We start from the raw sequence: 11,225 nt of genomic DNA, 5'->3' as shown, positions 1-11,225 counted from the left end.
AATAAGCTATTCGATATAAATGTTGAAATTAATATGAATGTGATAAACTATTCCAACAACCGGTTAAAAAATGCAATTACACAGATTGACATATATTGCATTAAAACTATCTGATTTTTGTTAGAGATTTATAATAGAAATTCGCTTTAACGTACAATAACAAATTATCATAACACCGCATATCGCTCTATTTTCGCTTCACTAACACAATTAATCTTCTAGCATATTTCACAAGATCTTTCTCACTCAATAATGTTGCTAAAAATGTATTGTTTAAAAACGTCAATTAATTACTTTGTTCCCATTTCGTGCGGCTCCACGAAATGCAGAACGGCTGAAGCGCTCGGAGAGCCGTGTCGGTAACGGCTAATTAACTTTCCTCCTTCACTGTGTCTTCACCCGGCATTCTATCACGATTCCACGTAACAGTTATTCCCTCGTGTGAGGGGCCCCGCACAGGCTTGCGGGGCGTCCCGACGCGTTCGCGAAACCCGTGGCCCGTACTAAACGCGTCTCGGTGGCGCTCTTCAACCGCCGCTCGTTCGACCGCGGCGATCCCAACGACGAGACGTCGACACGGTCGCAAGAAAACCTCGCGAGCAAACAGAACCACAAGTAAGTGGAAGAAACTACCTCCATTACTCGCGACGCGGAGATCCTTTTTGTCGTGGATTCGTCTCGCTCGCAACAGACCGCTCTCGCACAGCCCCGCAAATAGGTAAAGCTAATAAATCCGCCGGCAAGAAACGGATAATCACCTTATGCCAACTCACTCGAGTGTACGCTCCGCTTCGCCTGAGATGAGAATCGCCGGCAAGAAACGAACGCTGCTGCAAGTATAAAGGAACGATATCAAAGAGATTAAGATGAGTGCGCGCGAGTACGGTCACACCTACACGCGTACGTGGAACGAGCGCGAATCACTTGTCCTAGATGGGCGAGCCTCTTCTTCTCGCGATGCGCTCGATAAAGATCGATCGGCCGACGTGGCGTTTTAAGCCGCGATGTTTAATTGAGTAGCATCACTTATGTACGAGATAAGTAAGATGATTCATGTCGAATACGATTATAGCTCCTTCGCAGTAAATAACATTATAAATAGAGTAGAAATATTTTTTATTAAAAAATCTGTTTTTATCGAACCGTTTAATTTATATATATAAAAGTAACAGAGCGGATCTTTTCTTTTAGCAGCAAAAAATGAATTTTCAATTATTTTATGAATGTAACTATACTTATGCTGTTACTCGATAAATTGTGCGAGTCAGCACGGTATAATTCCTCAGGAAATTAATTTTCTACAAAATCCCGCTACTCCTTAACGAGGTCACGTTGGACGTTCTGCTAAATCGGAAACAAGAATTTTTCTAAATATTTTTTAAAGTTTTTATACCATTAAACTGCGTTCTCTTTTTTATAGTTCGAATTATCACGAAATATAGTTAACTCGTTACTCTACTTAGTAGATATGATTGATTTTGTACGTAATCCCTCAAGCGATGCCCAAAGCTGGCACAGGCCGTCGTCGACGACGCGACGGTCAGATTGATCGCCATAGCCGGCGGGTGGCATCAGCGTAGGAAGGATCAGGAAGCCCTTATCAGATTTTCCGACCCTTCTTTCGTTTTAAGCGCACATGAAGACAAAGAAGGAGAGTCCGGCCGGCCCAGAGAGCTCGTCGTCAACGGCGGGAGCTTGAATATTTCAGGAATTGCGCCGGACGCTTCAAACATGCGTTCACAATGCCCTCACGAATGTACCCTCGAGCCACCCTCCTGGTAACCCGACATCGTCCTTCAAGATATTAACAAGGCATCGTTGTGACCGGTACATCACCCGGATGGCTGCGGTGTCCCGGGATTAACTACGTCGCTGCCTGCCGGTCCATTGAAAAAGTTTCGGGACGACGTTCAAGATGGCTGGAAAGTCTCGCTCCTTTTTTTAAGCTCGTGGAAAAACATCGTGCCCCATGGGTGGTACTCGGTACGACTGCGAGTGGATTCCGTGGGATTATCCCTTCGATCCTTATAGGTACGCCCTATGCGAACGATGTCGTTGTTGGTCGACTTCCGCTCCGCCCTTCTCTCACATGGCGGCCGCCAGCGAAATCTTCCTTTGTCCTTGATCTTACGGCCTCGAGGAACATCCCGGCGAGCCTATTTTTCAAGAACGCTCTTCTTTTCCTGTTTCGAGTAGGGTGCACGGGGTGCTCCCCTATGATTTAGGTTATTATGCTCTCGTCATCGGCTCCCGGATGGAAAATCGAGGGAGCACGAATGGACTTCCGTGACTAGGCGGATTACGTACTTCGATGTGGAAAGGCGAAATTAATCAGGCAAACCGCTCTTTCTCTCCAGATCATCGAGCAGAGCCGATCGGAACCCCTCCATAGTTCTTGTTCCCGATTGTGACAGAACCTTCGTCGTGACCTCATTGTAGAATAGCGAAACTTCGTAGAAAATTAATTTCCTGAAAAATTATATCCGCGCTGACTTGCAAAATCTAAAATTTATCGCGTAATTATCGAAAGTCGATGTCCCAGATTCGTTTTTTGATTCTCATTGTTTTCAATAATGAAAAAACTCTACAAAGGAATTGCATAATTATTATTGTTTTAAAATCGAAATACTAAATTATATTATATATAACGTTATCATTCTTATTGCTACGCAATGTGTGCGTCTTTGTAAAACACCACACCCTTCGATATTTTATTAGCATAATTAATTGCGATTATCATCAGTTTTGAGAGAACTAGTATTAGCTCTTGCGTGCATTTCAACTTCCGAAGATGCGATACGGTATAACTTATCATGAAACCCGGGACACACGAATGCGTATATCGAGACTAATCTCCCGTTGTCTCGGCGGCGTCAGTTCAGGAGTGACAAATGTGTCCTCCGCAGGTCGAACCTAAGGTTATACCGGTTATACCTGGCTATCTCGATACCTCGTCCATGTATACGCGCGTATATATCAGGTGACCAAGAGTCTAGAGCCCCTCTAAGTCCTTATCCTCGGCCGGAACCCAGATTAGGCTCTAAAACCCTTCCTCCGATAACGGCACCCTTAAGCTGTCCATTCGCTTATTGGTCCATTATGTAGACAGTGTAATAGCGCTCCAAAGATCATGCCGACGTGACGCGATTAACATGTTATTTGCAGAAATAATGCACAATTTAAAATAAGATTCTTAGAAATCTTTGGCAATACATGATATCTTTACAGGTATTGAGTATAATTAACATCATTAATAGAAACGCGCGCGCGGGGGGGCGGAAAGCAAGATAGTATTCTGTGGTATCTTAATAAGAGACTAAAATTAATATAGAAGAATATATAAAATATAGAAGGATATATAAAATATAGAAGGATATATAAATTATATTTAAATCGTATATTATTTATTAAATATTATTATACATAATTTACATAAATAGATCAATATTTTTACATTAGAGATCTTAAAAATAGGTCACGTGTAAAGTGTATGTGTCACGCTTGATAAATAATACGTACTCCATTACGTACGCGATATGTCTTGCAATCGCATTACCAACGCTTACACTATCGAGTTTAGTCGAATGGCGTTTAGTTGAACAGTTCAATGACTTCATTCTGTTATCTCCTGTTCTTTCTGCCGTCTCTCTGCATACCGTCTGTTGACTAAGCAAGTTGTTCTCCAATCTTCCGCGCATAGCCGTAGTTCGACGAAGTTACGACGGAAATCTTTCGTGTAGTACTTTTTCCCGTCGTACGTTGTACGTTGAGTTACGAGAGCAGATAGCGACGAGTGAAACGTATATAGATACCCTCGGCTGTGACAGTTTGACGACTCGACAAATGTTTGAGTTATCGCTAGAATGACACAACCGTCTTCGGTCCACCATAAAATAGCACTCTGGCGCGCTTTTACGACGAAAGTATCGCGGCCGGTTACTCGACGACGCGACGGTCAAAAATACGCGATGCGGACAGATTATTTTACATCGCATGCATTTTTCTCCGCCCCTTATGAAGAAGTTATCGAACAAAGCCGTTCATGGTTGTCCCGCCGTAAAAATTCCACTGGACCTGTCTTTAGCGCTCACGCGCTATGTTACAGCGATCGCTTGATAAATTATTAATTTTCTACACAACAAAGAATGATCATGATCGCTCAAGTCATTTCCGGATACCGGGCCCTCGATCACATCCCGGTTTTTCTGGTTCTCACGTTCTGCATAATCGCCGGTGAGTGGACTTTTTTTAGTCGAGGGAAATCTGGTGTGCGTACAAGCTCGTGTCGCGGGTCAGGAAAGACACACGCATCTACGGGAACAACAATGGCGAGGTCTCAGATGGGGTGCATCCCATTAACGCTGCCGCTGCCGCTGCTGCCGGGCGCAGCACCTCGAACGACGGCGGGCTAAGTGCCCGCAGCAATACGGCAAGAACATGTCATACATTATTAACGTACGCGACGGACAGGACGCCCACTATCTAATAGCCAATATATATTCATCGACGTAATTGATTTCTCGCACGCATGTACGACGTATTATCTTGTCCAAGGTCATGGCGCGATCCTCCGCCGTTAATTTTTGTCCAGGTTATTGCGCGAATTTACGAGCGGCCGTGTGCTCGTAGCCATGCCGTTACCGTAATATGCATGGCAATCCAGTTGCACGGCTAACTGGAAACTTAATTGGGTTTTATACGGACGCGCGAGGAGAAAGGGAAAGAGAGACGGAAAGGAGTGAGAGAGATAAAGGGGGGAGAGTTTAGAAAACACGGAGATAATGTTAATTTACGGTAAGTGTACGTGTTCACACAGCAGCGCACCGTAACGCAAATCTGAAGTTACCACTTAACATTAAACGCTCGACGTGAGTTGTATAAGAGTGCAATAATAATTCCGTAATTCGTAAATACTTCGTAGTACTTTCCGGTGTAATGAATAAATGTTTTGCCGTATGGATAACGATGCGGTTGAGAATGAAGAGAAGAAATTTCCGTTAGCATATCTCGCGAAAACAGCAGCGCCGTGAAAAAGTTTATGCATTTCACGTTGCTGCGTTCGAGCGTAATGGCAAGGTTTACTTACGTATACATCGATAACAGAAAACGTCGAGGACGCCAGTATTTCAAAGAAGAAATTGTCGTGACAGGTGAACATTGAGGCATGTCATACAAATCATCTGCATTTGTTTACTTTCCATGTTCAAATAATGTATATTTCGCGGAAACTTCGTGTGGAAGTCCTTCGCGTAAACCGTAAATCATACAAATTATCTTAGTGAATATACTCTCGGATAACATCACACGCGTGTTGACGATAAACAGTCTAACAAAGAGTGCATTAAACGGTTATCTTACGCCGCGCAAAAATAACATTTACCCGGTGAATTTAAATTAAAAAGAAAAAGACAGCATAAAGATTGAAGCGTGCGAGCCAGAATTTTATTAAAAGTTACTTAAGTTTGCATTGCATAACACAGTTTAAGTATCAAAGACTCGCGGAAATTACTTCCTTGAAATACCTTCCGCGAAGAGGAGAGAAAGAGGAGAGAATTAACTTCCGACGAGAAAAGCGAAAGCCAGCTCAAGGAAAAGTGCATTCTCATCCTCGGACGAAGGCGCGTTAAAACTCTACGTCCAGGACTTCGGCTCCATTCTCTCCATGACCTATAAACCCGGAAAATCTTGGACCGACGGTTAGCTCGCCTAGTATAGCCCGTAACGTGTTCCGGCTAACCAAACGACAAAAAAGTGTCGTAACGGTGTCTCATTAACGCGCACGGATCCCACTTTGTGAAGTGGTTACCTAGCAGCGAGGCTATGTTGCCGCGGCTCAAAGGATGCGGAATAATTGAGACTCTTCCTGGGAAACGAGAGTGCGAACGATCGCGGAAAAGCGAGCGGAAAGCCTTCCGAGCGAGCGCATCTCGCGTGAGCCATCTTCCGGCTGTCGGGAATATCCGCGTGCACCACTATACTTCTCGCCTTCATTCTCTCATCAGCTATTTCTCCCTTGGAAACCCTTCCATATTCCCACAGACGATACCCCGCGGTGCGTCTGAATACTCCGCGGGGCTTCAACCCCCCGTAAACACGCGCGATTCATCTCTTCATAAAAAAGAGAGAGAAAGAGAGAGAGAGAGAGAGAGAAATTGAGAGCCGGACGTGCGGCGGAGACTCTCCAGCTGGATTATAAAAGGAAAAAGATTTACAACCCTCGTATGAAATTCATACGCATTTCGCACCTAGCGCCATCAAAGAGTGTGCCGTTCTCTCCCCTATGTCTTTTTCTCTGGTTGAATCTCACTTTCTCGCCTCTCCGCGTTGGAAAGTACGAGGGAGCGATGATGATACGAACAAGAATTATCCTGCTCCATCATAATCGAACTTTTTCTCTTCTCTCTCTAAAATCGAAGATGAGGGAGAATACTAAAGGGAGAATCGTACGTAGCAACCCTCGAAAGGCTCTCATATGACAGTGATACGTAAGATGAATATGCATATATGCTATCGTCGTCACGCATATTTTCCGAGTATACACAATGTATACACAATGTATCGCAAGATAAATTGATTTGACACATAGAAAATGTATGAAAAAAGAAATATTGTATCGTATGAATATTATATAAATATTTAGAACAATTTTGTAAATGATTCTGTCTATTTTAAATGCGACTTTGCACCCTTGAATTAATGCTATTTCAATTAATTCCATGCTATCCATCTGTACAATTTTATGAGATTCGAAAGACGCTGTCATAGACTAATGCGACTAAAAATAGTCATTGTTAAAGCGGAATCGTTTAATAAGCGGCTAAAATCATCAAGATGCATAAAATTTGCGAAAATACCTTTTCGTGATCATCCTATAGTTCCCGCAGATGGCGAGTGATCAAAATATTGTAGAAAAAACCGCTCTTGGCGAGTTTCGGGAGAAATTATTATTGACCGTAATAATTCTGAGAAATATGACATATTACATCCATTAAGAGGAAAGATTTTTGCCCTTTTGGGCATTGGGCGATCAGAACTGACCTTGCCAATATGAAACTGGGACAAAAAATAGAGCAAAAAATTCAGAAAGTTTTTTTACCATTAGTTTCTTTCTTATTTTACTCTGCATTGCTATTAGGATTGGACTAAAAATTACTTCTATAAATAATAAACAAGTTATATAAAAAAAGTGGAAAGAGAAGACGTGGAGGATCTGTACCTTAAACAAGATAATTCGCAAAAAAAAAGAAGAATATAAGAATAAATGGTTATCTTGTACAATAAAATTATATTTTGACTTGATACGCGATTGTTCTAAGTTCTTGTAAATATGAAACTGTATTTCTAATATTTTTATAATCCTTTTAGCACTTGAAGCAATATCTTTTCAAAGATAATATACATTTACTTCTATTTCTTTATACAATTTAATTTTGTTATACATATAATTATTTGATGAATAATGATGTATGTATGTCGTACAGATCGATAAGTTCGTCTCTCTAAGAACTATCGTAGTTTGAAGATAATAAGATGTCTGTAGATAAAACACTAAAATAAAAAAGAATTTAAGTGATTTTTTGAAACGATTTAGAAATCTTTTTGGAACTTATTATGTTTATCACTTAAATTTTGTTACTTATGCTAAATATATATTATATATGAAGAATTGTAAGCATTGTTACCTATTGTAATTTATGCTGATCGAACAGATACGAGATATTGTCTTCTAAATTGAAAGAAAAGCATCTAAAGAAACCAGGTAGAGGGTGTAAATTCGACAGGTAGATGTATAAGTTCGAAGATTGTGAAAGCTAATCCGCTTGACGAGCGGCACGTGGACCATATTTCGTTACGGACAAGAGACGTAGAATTGAAAGGAACCTTTTGGACAATATATCTTAGCCATAAAAAGACGAAGTGCCAAACATAGAGAGATTTAAAAAGGGTAGCGAATTGTAAAATTTTATTATCTGTACCTTCCAGTATAGAGCAAAAATGTAGAAAATTAAAAAAAATAAAAAATACAGTGATAAACACTAAACAGATACAGATAGATTTAGATATCTATGCGTGAAATACCTGTTCGCAACTGCATAGTTTCTACTTCTTTTTTGTATTATTATTATTATTATTTATTATTTGTAATATTTTATTGTTATATAGGTTAGCGATACCACAATCAAACTAAAGAGGGTAAGAGAAAAAAAGAAGAGTGTTTTACGAAAATGGAAAATTCTTCATGTCAGTGATTAATACTTCGTATTTGCCTCTTTTATACCTTTCTTTCTTACTAATGGCACCCTTTTAACAATAGTGAGATAAATTTTAAGTAGAATTCGCGTTTGAAGCTTAGATACCTCGAACGAGCAATTGCATTTTCGGGTCATCGGCCTGACAACGATTAATAGCGATTTTTCGTGGTAGCCCTCTCGGTCGAAGGGACGAGCAAAGGGAGAGGCCCGCGCCTCTTTTCACGGAAGGACCGCGAGCGGAAGTTGCCAGGGGCGGCACGCCCTCGGTGGGTGGGCCGCGAGCTGAATTAAAATTGATGGATAAGGGCAGACAGCCTCGCAATTTTCGTCGAATTAACCGCGCCGTATTACTTTGCGTTACAGAAGTCTTCTTCGGTTCTCTCCGGGTCCGCTCGTCTTCTTCGATTCATCCTCGCCGAGGATCTCGGGGGCACGCGGCACTTTTTTATTACGAGACGTGAAATTTGCGCCGTAATTGAACGAGGAATTTCGCACTGATGTCGTTCTACGGACGATTTATTCGGTGGAAAAATGAACGAGGCGTGATTTCGAATGCAGCTACTTGCGTATACGCGTATATTTAAACAGATTATTATTTTTATCAGATACTGAGATACATTATTCAGAGAAGGAGAACGTAATTTAAATATCAAATATTTAAGCTCCGCTTAATTCTAAACGGACCTGCATGACCTCCTTTTTCGTGTCACTCACTTTTACTTCGATAATTATACCAAAACTGATTAATTTGGTTTACTTCGATAATTATTTCAAAATGATGTGACATTTTATCAGCGCCAGCGAGAGAATAGTTCGGCTATTAATTGTTCTCTCTTTTATTCTCACACACATCAAGCTAATTTATAACAGAAATAGATTTCTCGAATGCGACATACAGCTGCTCGAAGTGAATCGATGCGTCTTTTTACCATTCTCTAACGATATCCTTTTCAAACGAACATGAAGTAATTCGACCGGCCGATATCGATTTACACCACCGGCCTCCAGCGAACTTTCGTCGAACTTTTCTCCAACGCGAGGCGTTCTTTTACCCTCAAAATATAGGAGTTGAGGGGCTGTAAGTGGGTTATAATTATTTACGCTCCAACTCCTCTGCTATTGCTGACTAAAGCTAGAAAGTTTTAAGCGTAAAACTTACGATGTGGAATATCATTCCTGTTCAATAGGTACTAACTTTAACTATGTGTGGGCGACAACTGTACACGCGCTCGAAAATAATCTCATATACTTAATAAACGAAAGAGCTTGATAAAGTTTATCGTTGCTCGTTACAAAATCGAGTAATTTGTTTATATTTACGACTTATGTATATCGGTCAGTTCACCTGTCTCTAACCGCAGTCTTTTTCTCTGTTTCAGGTACGTAATGCAAATCATCAGAATATTAGGGTAGACGCTACCAGCGATCGTAAGTTAAAATACTCCATTAATTCTCGATATCCTATTTCCACCGACTCTCAATTACGCCGGGTAAACAATGGGGGTCGAAAACTTCCCTTAATTTATGACGTTGCTCGGCACCACCAGATAATCAGGGAGTTTTCGAGCGTAGTCGAAATGGCGTCTCGTGGCCGCGACGGGTTATTTTTTACCTGGTGGATTAGTCGTACCTCGGCGATATCGGAACTGGACGCCGGTATGGCCGCGCGAGGGAGAGGGGAAACGAAGAAATGGGAGAATGTGCTTGAAAAAGAAAGATTGGCGCGGAGAAAGAGAAAGGGAGACGTGGAGATGTGGAGACGTGGTGCAAGGAGAGCGGTAGAGGAGGCATTTTATGCGTTTCTTTCGTCGCGGGGTTTCGTTTGCAATAATTTATGCGGGAAGACAGCTTGAGAAATGACCACTGGCTCCTTGTGCAACCTTAATTTGCAACAGTTTACTTCAGGAACGTTTTGAGAAATGACCGCTGGCGAGATACGAGGGCACGGCCCGCACTACGTTTGCGGCGGATCGCATGAAGACATTTATCGCGAATCAGCCATCGATGAGAGAAAAAGAAAAGGGAGACGCGGTGGTATCTGCGCGAGATCCCGCCTTTTGGACGTTTCCGCTCGTATAATTAACAATATATCTGACCGCGATATACGGGCGATCTTGGACTTACAGCACGCAACCTGAAAAGTTTTATCGTATCGAGGCGGAAGCATTAAAAATTCTTATCATCTCGGAGGAAGGGCACAGTCCGGGCATTAGTCTCATCGTCTCGGCGGAGAGATATTAATTCGAGGGATCACGAACGCGTTCGTTCTCGCTTTACAAATAACGCGGCATTCAATCGCATAGGCGCGAAGGTATTATTTCGCATGTATTGTTACTTTTCAGAGCGACTCGATGGAGGATCACGTGCGATTAAGAGCCTTTGAAAAGGGCTCCGTAACGCCGCGTTGAATGCACCGATGAGATTCGATTGCGACACCCGGCACCTTTGACATGCCTCCCGACGTAACGATCGCTGAAACATGAAATTGACCTTTCTAGCCGGCCGGACATATCTGTCGATCAGGTCCACCGGGACAATTACGCCGTAACGATCCGCGACCACGCTCCATCAGAATTCCCCGTCACGCGTCATGAGCATAACCGCGATCAGGCGAAACACAATCCGTTTCTTCTCGTCTTTCTTCGTCTGCGCGCGCGCGGCACGAAAACTTTTAAAAGCCTCTTAAGTATAAGCCGAAGCTTCTTCCTTAACAATGCTTAATGCGGAATTATGGTTCTTTCCTTCACGCGGAAGAGTTCAATGTAAACTTTTTTCCCAGATTAATTGCCGTTACCATTGTTAACTTTGCGCGCGATTAATTCGCGTTTTAATCGCATTTACATTGCCGTTTCAATGTAAAAAAAAGCAACTATATTATTCCACTGCTGCAAAAACGCTATTTTCAAAAATATTGCAGCAATGCACGGTACCATTCAGGGATTCATCAAAGATAAAAAAGATTCCTACGGTATT

Source organism: Temnothorax longispinosus, chromosome 8, assembly GCF_030848805.1.
Source record: "Temnothorax longispinosus isolate EJ_2023e chromosome 8, Tlon_JGU_v1, whole genome shotgun sequence".
Classification (NCBI taxonomy): Eukaryota; Metazoa; Arthropoda; class Insecta; order Hymenoptera; family Formicidae; genus Temnothorax; species Temnothorax longispinosus.
The sequence above is the reverse complement of the archived record's forward strand: the minus strand, read 5'-3'. Positions refer to the sequence as shown.